This window comes from Anomaloglossus baeobatrachus, chromosome 1, assembly GCF_048569485.1.
Source record: "Anomaloglossus baeobatrachus isolate aAnoBae1 chromosome 1, aAnoBae1.hap1, whole genome shotgun sequence".
Taxonomy (NCBI): Eukaryota; Metazoa; Chordata; class Amphibia; order Anura; family Aromobatidae; genus Anomaloglossus; species Anomaloglossus baeobatrachus.
In genome coordinates, this window is record NC_134353.1 from 186,604,097 (window position 1) to 186,619,283 (window position 15,187).

Consider the following 15,187-nt stretch of genomic DNA (forward strand, 5'->3'; position numbering starts at 1 on the left):
ATGAGTACCCTAAGGCCCCGGCCACATCCGCCTCCGGCCACCATTAAAATTGAGGTATGTGCGGCGTCACTGTATATTCATTAGCATGTTAGTACTAGCCAAGGAAACTTACACCCTTGCGACTAGTTATCGGCCTCATTAGCATATACGAAACGATCTTTAGTAATACACTACAGTTCAAAAGTTTGGGGTCACCCAGACAATTTTGTCTTCCATGAAAAATAATACTTTTATTTATCAAATGAGTTGCATAATGAATTGAAAATATATTTGAGACATTGACTAGATTAGAAATAATAATTTTTACTTGAAAAAATAATTTTCTCCTTCAAACTTTGCTTTCGTCAAAGAATGGTCCCTTTGCAGCAATTACAGCTTTGCAGACCTTTGGCATTCTAGCTGTTAATTTGATAAGGTAATATGGAGATATTTCCCCTCATGCTTCCAGAAGCCCTTCCCACAAGTTGGATTGACTTGATGGGCACTTTTTGCGTACCATACGGTCAAGCTGCTCCCATGACAGCTCAATAGGGTTTAGATCTGGTGACTGGGCTGGCCACTCCATTACAGATAGAATAACAGCTGTCTTCTTCCCTAAATAGTTCATGGATAATTTGGAGGTGTGCTTTGGGTCATTGTCCTGTTGTAAGATAAAATTGGCTCCTATCAAGCACTGTCCACAGCGTATGGCATGGCACTGCAAAATGGAGTGATAGCCTTCCTTATTCAAAATCCCTTTGACCTTGTAGAAATCTCCCACTTTACCAGCACCAAAGCAACTCCAGACCATCACATTACCTCCACCATGCTTGACAGATGGCATCAGGCACTCTTCCAGCATCTTTTCAGTTGTTCTGTGTCTCACAAATGTTCATCTGTGTGATCCAAACACCTCAAACTTCGATTAGTTTTTCCATAACGCTTTTTTCCATTTTTCCTCTGTCCAATGTCTGTGTTCTTTTTCCCATATTAATCTTTTCCTATTATTAGCCAGTATTGGATATGGCTTTTCTTTGCCACTCATCCCATGGCCATAAATACCAACAAAAACCTCATATTTATTTTTTTGGACAGGATACAGCCAGGCCCCTTTCTGTTGGGCCTTGCACTGTAGAGTGTCTGTCCGTGCATGATACACAGTGTGGTACGGCTTGGCAGCCCGCCTGATCTAATAGTATGGGCGTCACCTAATAGGCTGCGGGTTTGTGACTGTGTTATCTGCATATGTGAACAGCGCTCTATGCAAGCCACTAGTGTGCAGTTTTATCATCTAGCAATCGCCCTCCTCCATTCCATGGAGGTGTGTGTGTGATTTGCTCCTCCTGCACCTGTGACGCTTCCACTTTAGTGGGGGTTTAGCTGTATCCTGCTAGAGTACTAGTTTTGGCCAGGGCAATGTACACACTGCAGCCCATCTTGCTGTAAGTGATACTTAATTTTTGGAGGATATTTTCCTCTTTTTGTTGCTATGTTCATATTTAGTGTAGGGACCTACAAGCATGAGGTTCCGTGACGCGGGTTGTAGGCTTACGTTTTTATGGCCATAAATACCAACAAAAACCTCATATTTATTTTTTTGGACAGGATACAGCCAGGCCCCTTTCTGTTGGTCCTTGCACTGTAGAGTGTCTGTCCGTGCATGATACACAGGTGGGGTACGGCTTGGCAGCCCGCCTGATCTAATAGTATGGGCGTCACCTAATAGGCTGCGGGTTTGTGACTGTGTTATCTGCATATGTGAACAGCGCTCTATGCAAGCCACTAGTGTGCAGTTTTATCATCTAGCAATCGCCCTCCTCCATTCCATGGAGGTGTGTGTGTGATTTGCTCCTCCTGCACCTGTGACGCTTCCACTTTAGTGGGGGTTTAGCTGTATCCTACTAGAGTACTAGTTTTTGGCCAGAGCGATGTACACACTGCAGCCCATCTTGCTGTAAGGGATTTCGAAACATCCATTAGCCTTCTAACACAGTTAGCAAACACAATGTACCATTAGAACCCTGGAGTTGTGGTTGTTGGAAATGGGCCTCTATACACCTATGTAAATATTGCAAATCTGCATTTAAAAAATGCCGCAAAATCGCCCAGTGTGAACATAGCCTTAGGCAGGAATTAGCAATATGCACCCAGACCTGCTCATAGTTCTCAGTGCATATTGGACCTGACAGGTTCCCTTTAATCTCATACAGGATTAAATGCAAAGTGCTCTAGTTATGGCAAGAACAGTTAGAATAATGACAACTGTTCTGTGCCAGAAATGTATTCAGGGCAGCTTGACATTTCCCTTCAGCCACATGTGAGTTCTTCATGAAAAAAAAGCTTGTACATAAAGTCCAATGTGAAAACATCACATTTAAAAAAATATCACAAACATATTTAGGCAACAGGGTGTACAATGTATTAATTCTAACAATTTCTGCAGGTGTTTTGTACTATGTAGTCCTCGTAATAACCTCTAATGTATCAAGATGGATGGTTTAGGAATATACAGCTGCGCAAATGTCCTATGACTCATAAAGTGATGTCAGGTTATAAAGGGGGGTTGTAACTGTCTTTCACTCAACAAAACATTTTTATTTCAGAGCCACATAGCAAGGTTGGTCACATACAACCTATCGACAACTTTAATCATCATTACTGAAAGCTTAATCCCTATGAGGTCCTAGAATTAAGATGACAATGATGTTTCCTTGGGTGGAAATTGCAATCATCTGTCATAAAAACATATTGAGAAGGTGATATCTAAATGTTAACTTGACAGAAAGAGATGCTGTAACTCCGGAATAGTGTTGGAGACATTTCTATGAAATACATGAAAAATGTTGACATTATGACACACTACATGGAAACTTGTTAGACTGGTAGACAGTAATGCAGTGTGTGACATCACTATCTGGTGTAGTGGATGATATTATGACATGTCCTTGGGAAATAATACCAGTAATTGATAGCACATATCCAACTATATCTATAACAATTTCTTTGTTTTTATTTATTTCTAGTTATGTCCTGTTGATTATATAATTCAAACATTCCACTAAGTCCCTGTCCCCAATGTGACTCACTATATAATTTCTTTTATCACAAAACACAGGATCTGAATTATGATGTAAACGAAAGTGCTTTCCATTAGATGTTAAAGCTCACCAATCACCAGGATTTTCCGGGTTGTTTTACTTTGTGACTAGAAGGACCTGTGCTGATGTCATACCCACTTGACCAGAAGGGGTGGGGCCTCAGCCAACATAGCTTATACCAGGAAGCAACATTTTTCTGTTGGTTGTTGGACTGTATAATAGAATTAGTATAAGTAACAGGGGGAGGGGATAACTAAGAATACCCACCCTAGTTATCAGCTGATCTCAGCAGCTTTCACTCAACAAGCTGCTGATTTTACAAACTTTACTTACTTGTGTTTCAAAACCTATCCATCCGAGCTGACCACTAAAGGTATGAATAGAATCAGCCTGATAGTGCCAGTATAGCACTGACTTTAGATTATATAGGAAATCCTGGTGATTGGGATGCTTTAACTAAAACTTGTTTGGCCCATGGAGGTCTAATAAAAAAATCTTGTATTCCCCTCTCTGAGGAACATCGATCCAAGGCTCTCACAGTAGTGTTCTGTGCTGGACTGCTAGCATCAATATCTTCCAGGAGTGTCATGTAACAGCTTCAAAATCTTGACTCTGATGGAAAATTGCAGCCTTTGATGAGCTGTAGCCACCACGTAATGCTCACAATGGATGCTGAAGACCACTGTATCTCAGGGAGCTGAGAAATTTATTTTACATTTTTTTTATACCCCCTGGAACAAATGAGCTTGAGTTAATATGTACATGAAAACCACTTAAACTTAACAGTATGTTTTTAATGAGTGAGAGAAGAATAACGGCACATACACAATACCCACTATGATTGTCTCTAACATGGGCTACACTCAGAGTTCTCCTAATCTTTATTCCCCCGTTCTCCTGTGTAGGAAATATTTGTGATTACACATTTAAGGCTGGAGTCACAGTTGTGTGTGTCTCACTTGAGGATGACATTGCAGCACCAGGACCGGACAGTGGCTCTCCTGACAGGAGCTGGTCAGTTTCATGTATTTCTATGCAGCTCACATGCTCCTGTCAGGAGAGCCGCTGGCCAGTCATGACAGTATGATGCGATCCACACGTGAGTCTGAGGTAAATGTTACTGCAGCCTTATGCTCACAATGTACCAAAGTCAGTGACGGAGGCTCTTCTATTGCATTTGTATTTGACAAAGGTCTATGTTGACATGTGTTTGGATTGCATGTACTGCTATAAACTCATATGCATCAAGATTTGGAAGTGCTAAATGTAATTACAGATGTTTAAATGGTTGGGTTCCTACTCATGTACCCTAGCCACCCAGATTGGCATCAGTTAGTACACTAGAAACAGACATATACCAGCTAACATTTGCTTTACATTTATTACACTCAAAGAACTCTGATTTATGTCCTTCTTACTTTATTCCTCCAAGAAATGTGTGAACAATTGACTACTTGTTGTTACCACTAGGGGACATTTCCATGCCTATTCTGACACTCTCCAATTAGAGCTGTCAGTGACAGGCTGTGTAGGTGACACAGTGCAGGGGACATCTATTCACAAAGATATTACTGAGAGCAAATTATTCATAAAAGAAGGAATATCAATATTATAAGGAAATGTGTTACTTTAGGTAGACCAAGGGTGTACCATCCATAGTCACAACAGAGCGGTCTGTGGAGGAAGTAGTGAGGAAGAGCGCCATTATGATATCAAGAGTGCAACCAATGGGTGCTGCAGGAGGGCGGGACTTTCCATCATCCAATCCCTGCTGAGCCACTCTGTGACTATTATTACCAGTCATCATTGAGCAGCAAAAGCAGCGCTGAGGCAAGTCTGTCATGGAGCACAAGCAAAATATATCCGGCTGAGCCCGTACTAGTGAAGTATCCTCATAGAAGTTCCTGTAGAAGCAGCAGAAGCATTGTCATTGAGTCAGCTGGTGAGCTCACTGTGACCTATACTATTAGCACACGGGCGGCTCACGGAGGAAGGATGCTATTCAGTCCTAATCCTGACTCCTCTCTGTCAGCTCGTATAAATCTTGCATAATACAATGTTTGTGCTGAGACACCCTCCTCCACCTGCTACTAAACAGAATAGGGCTTTTGGTGCCAATGTGACCCACAAAAGGACACCACAGCTCCATTCTCAAGATTCACATTTCTAAACTGCTCTGAAAAACTTGAGTCTTGAGAGTGAAACTGTGGTGTTCTTTCATAGGTCACATTAGGCACCAAGAGCCCGTGACACATGCACCGTGTTTATTAAGATCTACAGCTAACAAATACATTAACTTCTGAGAGATGTCATATGCATACAGTCATAACCAAAAGTTTTAACACCCTTCAAATTGTTCCAGAAAATAAAGTAACAAATTTGTACGAGATAGTTATTGCAATCACACATGTTTTGTTATACACATGTGTGCTGCCCCAGCAGCAGATCGAACCGCTTGGATCCGGGGGGGTAGTGTCCAATTCGTGGCTCGAGGGTCTCCGGACACGGGAGCTTAGGTGCCACACTCAAATGTAAAGGGGGTATTTACACGGGATTTGGTGTAGTTTGTGACGCCACTCGTGGTGTGTGGTAATTGGGAGTACCGCTGCTGCCATTGGGAGTACCCGGGGTGATGGAGTGGGGTAGCTAAGTGACGTTGCCCTCCACGGGTCGGGGTAGGTCCCAGGATTCTGGATGATGATGCGGGGACACAGTGCAGAGTTCAGTTGGGTACTAACTCAGCAATGAAGCAGACACTGACAACAGGGTAAACCAAGTCTCTGAATGCCGCTGCCTCTCAAGGGGAGCTCGTCCGTGTCCCGTCCCCTGCAGTGCTGCTGGTGGTCTTTAACCTGCCTCCTGGCACTAGATTTTAGAGTGTCCGTTGTGGTCCGGTAGCTTGCAGCTCTCTGGGCCCTGCTCACCACTATGGCTAAGTAAAGGAGTCTGCTCTCAGGGCTCACACTTAGGATTTCAGTGGGCTTCTTGATAGGAAAGCCCTATCCCCCTCATTGCGCTAGTGCCCCGATTCTGGAGCTAGTGGGAACAGTCCATAAAGGCCCTGTTCTCCTCAGGTTAATTGCCGGGTTGCTTGAAGCTTCTCCCTGACCGAGTCCGTGTACCCTATCGTGCCTTCGGTCTTGGACTGGTGATAGGACCAGGCTGCTGACCATCCTATTTGACAGGTCCTAGGCACCTAGCCTCAATTCCCTGTGACCGGGGGTCTGACTCCTCTAGGTCTAGACCACCGTCTGCAACCTAGTTTTCCTCTCCCCTGGGAGCTCCAACTCCCAGCTTTCTCAGAGCTCCTCACAGCTCGAGGGTTTCTCAACAACTGACTGACCTTGACACCTCCCACCTCCCTGTCTGACCCCTAGGTGGGCAGCCCTATTCCTGCTTAAGCAGCCCACTGGTGTGCCTGACAGGTGTGGTGCAAAGTGTATCTAGGATTTGTGAATGGTGATGGAGGCAACACTGCAGGATAGAGACCCAGAACCATGAGGGGTTAAATACTGCACTGAAGAGAAAGAGCGTGCAGTTCCCTGTGACGACCTGAATATTCCAGGGGCGTCACACATGTTTATTTCCTTTGTGTGTGATAGAACAAAACAAAAAAAACAGAGAATAAAAGACTAAGTAGATATAATTTCACACAAAAATAGGCCAAACAAAATTGCTGGCACCCACAGCTTCATATTAGGTTGGAATTTGGAATAAATAACTGCAATCAATCGCTTCTATAACCATAAACAGCTTCTTACAGCTCTCAACTGGAATTTTGGACCACTCTTCTTTGGCAAAATGTTCCATGTCTCTCATATTTGAAGGCACCTTCTCCCAACAGCAATGTTAAGATCTCTCCACAGGTGTTGAATGGAATTTAGATCCAGACTCATTGGTGCCACTTCAGAACCCTTCATTGCTTTGTTTCCATGTATTTCTGGTGCTCCTTAAATTATGTTTGGGGACATAGTCCTGCTAGGAGATCCATGGCCTAGGATGCAAACCCAACTTTCTGACACTGGGCACTACATTGCAACCAAAAATCCTTTGGTAATCTTCAGATTTCATGATGCCTTCAACAGAGTCAAGGCACTCAGTGCCAGAGGCAAAAAAAAACCAGCCCAAATAAATCTCTGAACCTCCACCATATTTAACTGTAAGTAATGTGTTCTTTTGTTTGCGGTCCTCATTCTGTTTTCGGTAAACAGTAGAATGATGTGCTTTACCAAAAAGTTCTGTCTTGGTCTAATCTGTCCAAAAAATGCTTTCCCAGAAGGATTTTGGGTTACTCACATACATTTTGTCAAACTGCAGTCTAGTTTTTTTTATTCTCTGTCAGCAGTGTGGATTTCCTGGGTCTCCTGCCATAGCGGTTCATTTCATTCAAATGTCGACAAATAGTTTGTGCTGACATTACTGTACCCTGAATCTGCAGGACAGCTTGAATTTCTTTGGAGCATTATTGAGGCTGCTTATCCACCATTCAGGAATTAAGCTGTAGATATAAGGAGCGCAATAGGGTCTAATCAGTATTTTATATGGTGACTTTTTAATAGGAAACCGCTCACATGGAATGGTTGTGAGACTCACAACCAGTATAGAGACTAGTGATGAGCCACCACCCAAGTGTTTGAGTTCGATTCGGTTTGTCGAACTGCGGGTGTGTTTGTCGAATGTTCGACGAACGTTCGTCGAACATTTTCGAACACCGTCGAACACCATTGAAAACAATGGCAGGCAAACAGAAATACATACAAACACATAGAAAACACCTTCTAAGGTGTCCAAAAGGTGACAAACAACTCGGAAGACACCACAAACACATGGAAAAGTGACAAGTACATATACTCATGCTGAAAGAAAAGCGCTGGATGAGTAAAATGAGGAGGAGACACAGATATAGGAGTATCTCCAAGTCAACATCGATGTCATGACTGTTGAACTGGAGCCTTGCTCGTTTTAAGCTTCCAATCTGGAAAAATGGCCTGAGCTTGCCACTTACGCCTTGGAGATCTTGTCGTGTCCCGCAGCCAGCGTTCTCTCGGAACGTGTCTTCAGTGCTGCTGGTGGTGTACTGACAGATAAGCACACGCAACTCTCCAGTGACAATGTGGACAGACTATAGGCCGCTTTACACGCTGCGATATCGGTACCGATATCGCTAGCGTGGGTACCCGCCCCCATCTGTTGTGTGACACGGGCAAATTGCTGCCCGTGCCGCACAACATCGCCCAGTCCCGTCACACTACTTACCTGCCCGGCGATGTCGCTGTGACCGGCGAACCGCCTCCATTCTAAGGGGGCGGTTCGTTCAGCGTCATAGCGACGTCACAGCTGCGTCACTGAACTGCCGCCCAATAGAACCGGATGGGCGGAGATGAGTGGGACGTAACATCCCGCCCACCTCCTTCCTTCCGCATAGCGGCGAGTAGGCAGGAAAGGAGAGCTTCCTCGTTCTTACGGTGTCACACGGAGCGATGTCTGCTGCCGCAGGAACGAGGAACAACTTCGTTACTGCTGCAGTAACGATTTTTTGAGAATGGATCCCCATGTCACCGATGAGCGATTTTGCACGTTATTGCAACGATGCAAAATCGCTCATAGGTGTCACACGCAACGGCATCGCTAATGCGGCCGGATGTGCGTCACCAATTCCGTGACCCCAACGAGTTCGCATTAGCGATGTCGTAGCATGTAAAGCCGCCTTAACGTTCATCAAGATGAACAAGTCATGGATACGCAAGGACTTTTCTATCCCTGTGTCATCCTGAGGAGACTAAAGGCTTGTCGATTTTTGAATGTGCTTCATGAAGAGAACCATTTTAAGTTTGCAACTGTGGGACAATTGATGCCACTTAAGTAGTGTCTGTGTGCACATTTTTGGAAAAAATGGAGACTCTTATAGGAGTCCCTTTGCTGTGTTTTACAAGATTTTAGAAGGGAATGACATGCCTAAGAGGTTGACTTTCAGCATCTGCAAACTGTTGGCTAAAGAAATGCTGCCTTTCCGCCTGGTGGACACAAAGGATTTTCAAGACCTTATGTCCATCGCAGCATCCCAGTAGCAGATGCCTAGTCGCCACTACTTCTCCAAGAAAGGTGAGCCAGCGCTACACCAGCATGTCGCACACAACATCACCGCTTCCTTGAGTAAAAGCCGCTTTACACACTACGACATCGCTAAAGTGATGTCGTTGGGGTCACGGAATTTGTGAAGCACATCCGGCCGCGTTAGCGATGTCGTTGCGTGTGACACCTATGAGCGATTTTGAATCGTCGCAAAAGCATTCAAAATCGCTAATCAGTGACATGCCCCCCTATTCATAATTATCCTTGCTGCTGCAGGAACGATGTTGTGCGTCGTTCCTGTGGCAGCACACATCGCTATGTGTGACACCGCAGGAACGAGGAACCTCACCTTACCTGCGTCCGCTTGCAATGAGGAAGGAAGGAGGTGGGCGGGATGTTACGTCCCGCTCATCACCGCCCCTCCGCTTCTATTGGCCGGCTGCTTAGTGACGTCGCGGTGACGTCACGGTGACGCCGAACGCACCTCCCCCTTGAGGGAGGGATTGTTCGGCAGTCATCGCGATATCGCTGACCAGGTATGTACATGTGACGCTGCTGTAGCGATAATGTTCACTACGGCAGTGATCACCACATATCGGCCGTACAACAGGGGCGGGTGTTATCGCTCTCGACATCGCTAGAAATTGCTAGTCCAGACAAGAAAATGATCTGCACTGATGCCCAGAAGCTTTGTGAGTCGGATTCAGGCCCAGATGAAGAAGGTTCTGAGCATAATGTAGACCCTCATTCATAAACTGTAACTCCTCTTGGTGGAAACAATGAGGAACATGCTGATTGGAACGACAACTTTACTAGTCGGTCAGGGCAGGGAGAGGTTGGCTCTGAGGACGAGGGGAGTGAGAACACACAGGGTGATGATGAGGTTGACTTACTGTCAACCCACAGTCAGCCAGTTGGTGAGGTCAGAAGAGGAGGTGGAGGAGGATGCTACTGACAGTGAGGTTAGGTTGCGCCTTCCTGGACAGAGACGGCATACTGAAAGCACGTCAACAACTGCATCCTCAGCCACAACTCTGCCTCTGAGCAGAAGTCGTGGTGGCTCTGCAGGTTGCATGGGCTCTAAGCCTTGCCTGGCCTGAGTCTTTTTTGACATCGCAAAGGATCACCCATCTCATGTCATCTGTAAAGGCTGCTTTACATGGTATGACCGATTGTGCGATTTCACAATCAATCGTACCCGCCCCCGTCCTTTTTGCATCACGGGCAAATCGCTGCCCGTGTCGCACAAAGTCAGTAACCCCCGTCACACATACTTACCTCTCGCGCGACCTCGCTGTGGGAGGCGAACGTCCACTTCCTGGAGTGGGAGGGACGTTCAGTGTCACAGCGACGTCACTCGGCCGCCGGCCAATGGAAGTGGAGGGGCGGAGATGAGCGGGACGTAAACATCCCGCCCACCTCCTTCCTTCACATAGCCGGCGGCGGCCGCGTGACGCAGGTGAGCTGCTGTTCATCGTTCCCGGGGTGTCACATGGAGCGACGTGTGCTACCCCGGAAATGATGAACAACTAAATTAAACGATATTATGGAACCTAGCGAGCAGTACACGACTCACGATCTGTGAGCGATACTGCGTCGCTAGGAGGTGCCACACAGGCAGGCATCGCCAGCGATGCCGGATGTGCGTCACAAACACCGTGACCCCGACGATCTATCGCACGATAGATTGTCTGGTGTAAAGCAGCCTTAAGATTTGTCATCAATCTCTAAGTAGAGGCCAAAAACTCACTAGTTTGAGTACTTCGTCCATGAACCGTCACATGGATAATAATAATAATAATAATCTTTATTTTTATATAGCGCTAACATATTCCGCAGCGCTTTACATACATCAACAACACTGTCCCATTGGGGCTCACAATCTAAATTCCCTTTCTGTCTTTGGAGTGTGGGAGGAAACCCACGCAAATAAAGGGAGAATATACAAACTCCTTACAAATATTGTCCTTGGTGGGATTTGAACCCAGGACTCCAGCGCTGCAAGGCTGCAGTGCTAACCACTGAGCCACCGTGCCGCAATAAGTTGCAGTGGGAAGCTGACTGTGCTACAATGCGGCCTAGCGGGGCGGGCCAACCACCGTCTGCCCCATCAAGTGCATCCGCATGCTCTTCCTCCTCTGTGACTGTGGGGACAGCAGTCACACTTGCTTTTGGACGCAGACCTTCCACCTCTTTACCCGCAACAGGCAGTGTGATTGGCAGGTCGTCAGTTGTTTTTGAAGTGGAAACAGCTGCTGGTGTTGAGCTCTCTCAGATATCGAGAGCACCACCTTTGTATGAAGGCAACATTATATCTCCATCTGCACCTTCCTCACAGATTGCCTGGGCTAGCTGCAATTAAAAATTGGCTACTGGATAGACAGGCGGTGTATCTTACTTTACAAGAGTGCTTCACCGCTGACTATCAGACACTGATACTATGCCCAAGGGATTGTCTGGGCTAGCTGCAGTTAAAAATTGGCAACTGGAGACAGGTGGTGTATCTTACTTTACAAGAGTGCTACACCGCTGACTATCAGACACTGATACTATGACCAAGGGATTGCCTGGGCTAGCTGCAGTTAAAAATTGGCAACTGGATAGACAGTAAAAAATCGGCTACTGGATAGACAGGTGGTGTAGCTTTCTACACAGGAGTGCTACAACACTGACTACCAGACACTGCTACTATGCCCAAAGGATTGCCTGGGGTAGCTGCAGTAAAAAATTGGCTACTGGATAGACAGTAAAAAATTGGCTACTGGATAGACAGGCGGTGTAGCTTTCTACACAGCAGTGCTACACTACCTGCCCAAAAGGATTACCTGAGTTTGATTTGGCCAGATGCTGTGAAAAACACTTGCACAGCACTGTCACAGACCTGCTTGGCGAAAATTGCTAGGAACTGCTCTAACCTAGCCCTCAAAAGGGCTGAAATTACAGCTAGTCCCTACTCCCTAAACCTATCTCTCTATTAAACTTTATAGCGCCCACAGCAGCAGTAGCGGTGAGGTGACTGACACACAACTGCAGCACTGAGGTAATGGCGGCGATGGGGAAAATGTCCAGGTCTTATAGGGCAAGGACATTTGACATACACAGCCAATGACACATGCCCTTGCTTGTGTGCAAAAAATGCACTTTGCTGTGTGTGTGTGTGTGTGTGTGTGTGTGTGTGATTGGCTGACAGCCTGTACATGCGGTTGGGAAAAGAAAAAAAAAAGATCGCTATTGTTTCAGCAGCACTGATCTAAACCCCGCTCCCTCCACACACTATACACTGAAGTTGGATATTAGGCTGGGGCCACACGGGGATCTACTGCGATCCCCTCACATGACACTGGGCTCACGCTGGCAGTACAGCATAGCCGAGTGTCATGTGAGTGTCCCTGCGACTGAGGTCCGTTCATACGAGCAGACCTCAGCTGCGGGCGGGCTGGTGCTGCGGAGTGGAGGGCCAGCACGGAGGAGGGGAGGGAGGGATTTCTCTCCCTCTCTCCTCCGTTGCCGGCTATTGCCATTCTCGCCCTGCACTCGCGGTATTCTGGTGCGATTTTTCTCTCGCCCCATTGACTTGAATGGGTGCGAGAGAAACAATGTTCGCATTACACTGACTGTGAAAAGCCAGTTACACTTTTGGTGATCGAACTGTTATTGAACATAACCTCGAACTGTCGAACTTGAAGCTAATTGTTCGCATTCGTCGAACATCGCCTTAAACAGGTCAAATTTTAGATTGGCGAACAGTTTGATTCCAACACCGCTCATCTCTAATAGAGACATATAACAGCTGCAGCCGATCCCACGTGCTAAAGTCAGAAGCAAAAGAAACACCAGGATAATTGTGGTATACTCTGCGCTGCTGTACAAAGAAACACTCCAAAAAATAAAAGCAATGTGGATGATTTATTCTACACGTTTCAAAGAGATATTCCCTCTTCTTCCTCAGGAAAATACACCGATCGGTGGATTTTCTTGAGGAAGAAGAGGGGATATCTCTTCGAAACGCGTAGAATAAACCATCCAGATTGCTTTTATTTTTTGGAGTGTTACTTTTTACAGCAGTGCAGAGTATACCACAATCTCCCCCTTTTTTTTATCCACCATTCAGACTATCTTGCATTGCACCCTTTCATCAATTTTTCTTTGCTGTCCATGTCCAGGGAGATTAGCTACAGTGCCATGAGTTGTATACTTCTTGATTATGGTGTGCACCATGGACAAAAGGAACATCAAGATCTTTGGAGATGGACTTATAACCTTGAAGTTGTTGATACTTTACAACAATTTTGCTTCTCAAGTCCTCAGACAGTTCTCTTCTCTTTCTGTTCTCCATGATTAGTGTGGCACACATAAACAAGGAAGATTAGCTACAGTGTCATGAGTTGTAAACTTCTTGATTATGTTGAGAACCACAGAAAAAGGAACATCAAGATTTCTGGAGATGCACTTGTAACCTTGAGAATGCTGATATTTTCAACAATTTTGGTTCTCAAGTTTTCAGACAGTTCTCGTCTCCTCTTTCCGTACTCCATGATTAGTGTGGCACACATAGATAAACACTTAAACGATTTAGTAAACTTCTTCCCTTTTTATATGGTTTCAGGTGTGATTTTCATATTGCCCACACCTGTTAATTGCCACAGTTGAGTTTGAACGCACATCACATGCTTAAAACAGAGTTGTTTACCCCAATATTAGAAAGATACTAACAATTTAGTCTCATCTATTTTTTGAGTTTTATGTGAAATTATGTCCAATTTGGATTTTGTTCCTGTCTTTTTTATGTGTTGTTCTACAATTTAGTCTCATCTATTTTTTGAGTTTTATGTGAAATTATGTCCAATTTGGATTTTTTTCCTGTCTTTTTTATGTGTTGTTCTAATACACAAAAAAATAAGCATGTGTATAACAAAATGTGTAATCGCAATAATATTCTGAGAGAAATACTTAGTTTTTTGGAACAATTTCAAGTCTGCTATCACTTTTGGCCATGACTACATGTATGAAAGGGGATGGGTTTGCCCAATTAGAACTTTTACTATGTGGCCCAATGTTTTTCTATGTGCGCCTTTGATATAGAATGAAAATATTTGCTTTGAAATTGTTTTCTCTTGGTTATGTATACCTCTTTAAAATGTATTCAGCATGATATAAAATATACAGTATTTTGGCATACATTGATTTCTACATATCCCCCCATCCACCCATATATATTGTAGTACATTTTTTAAGGTGATATAATTACCCAGAACCACCACTGGTGTACAGTATACACAAGTTTTCTCAGATTCTAGCATATAACAGCTACAGATCTCAAAAAAAATACTAAGTCAATGGAAAAGTTAACAAAACACAAAAGTTTTTTTAAAAGTATAGTTCACTGGTTATAATATCTCAAAGCAAAATAAAGCAGCATGTATTGGTGAGATATATAAGCACATTTATTTTCATGTAATAAATTATCCATACAAATCAGTCTCTTTTGATGAAAACACACACTACTACATACTACTTATGTTGCTCGCAAATGGCCATTGAGGATCACATGTATGTGCAGATTACTTTAGGGTACAAAGCAAAGTGACACTTCCCTATTTTGGGTTATTGGTGAACATACTGGTGTACCAGATGCTAACTGTATATATATATATATATATATATATAATATATATATATATATATATATATATATGTATACACATACTGTATATATATATATATATATATATATATATATATATATATATATATATATATATATAAATATATATATAAACATACTGTATATATATATATATATATATATAAAAATAAATATATATATATATATATATATATATACACGTGTGTGTGTACAGGGCGGACACGGCACCTCTAGACTTGACACTTCTCAAACTTTTTGCATACAGCCGGCCCATGAGGGGCAGATTGTAATTGTAAGTGCAACTTAGTTGTGATTTCAGTTCACAAATCTCCACATAAAAGCTAACAAAGTGGCAGAATAAACATAGTATACAAATCAAAATAAAACATAG

At 44.1% G+C, this 15,187-nt stretch overlaps 1 protein-coding gene across 2 annotated transcripts in view; it reads right to left on the minus strand.

The window, feature by feature from the left end:
* NPY5R (neuropeptide Y receptor Y5) overlaps positions 1-15,187 on the minus strand; it is a 151,270-nt gene that overhangs the window by 135,269 nt on the left and 814 nt on the right. The window lies entirely within an intron of this gene.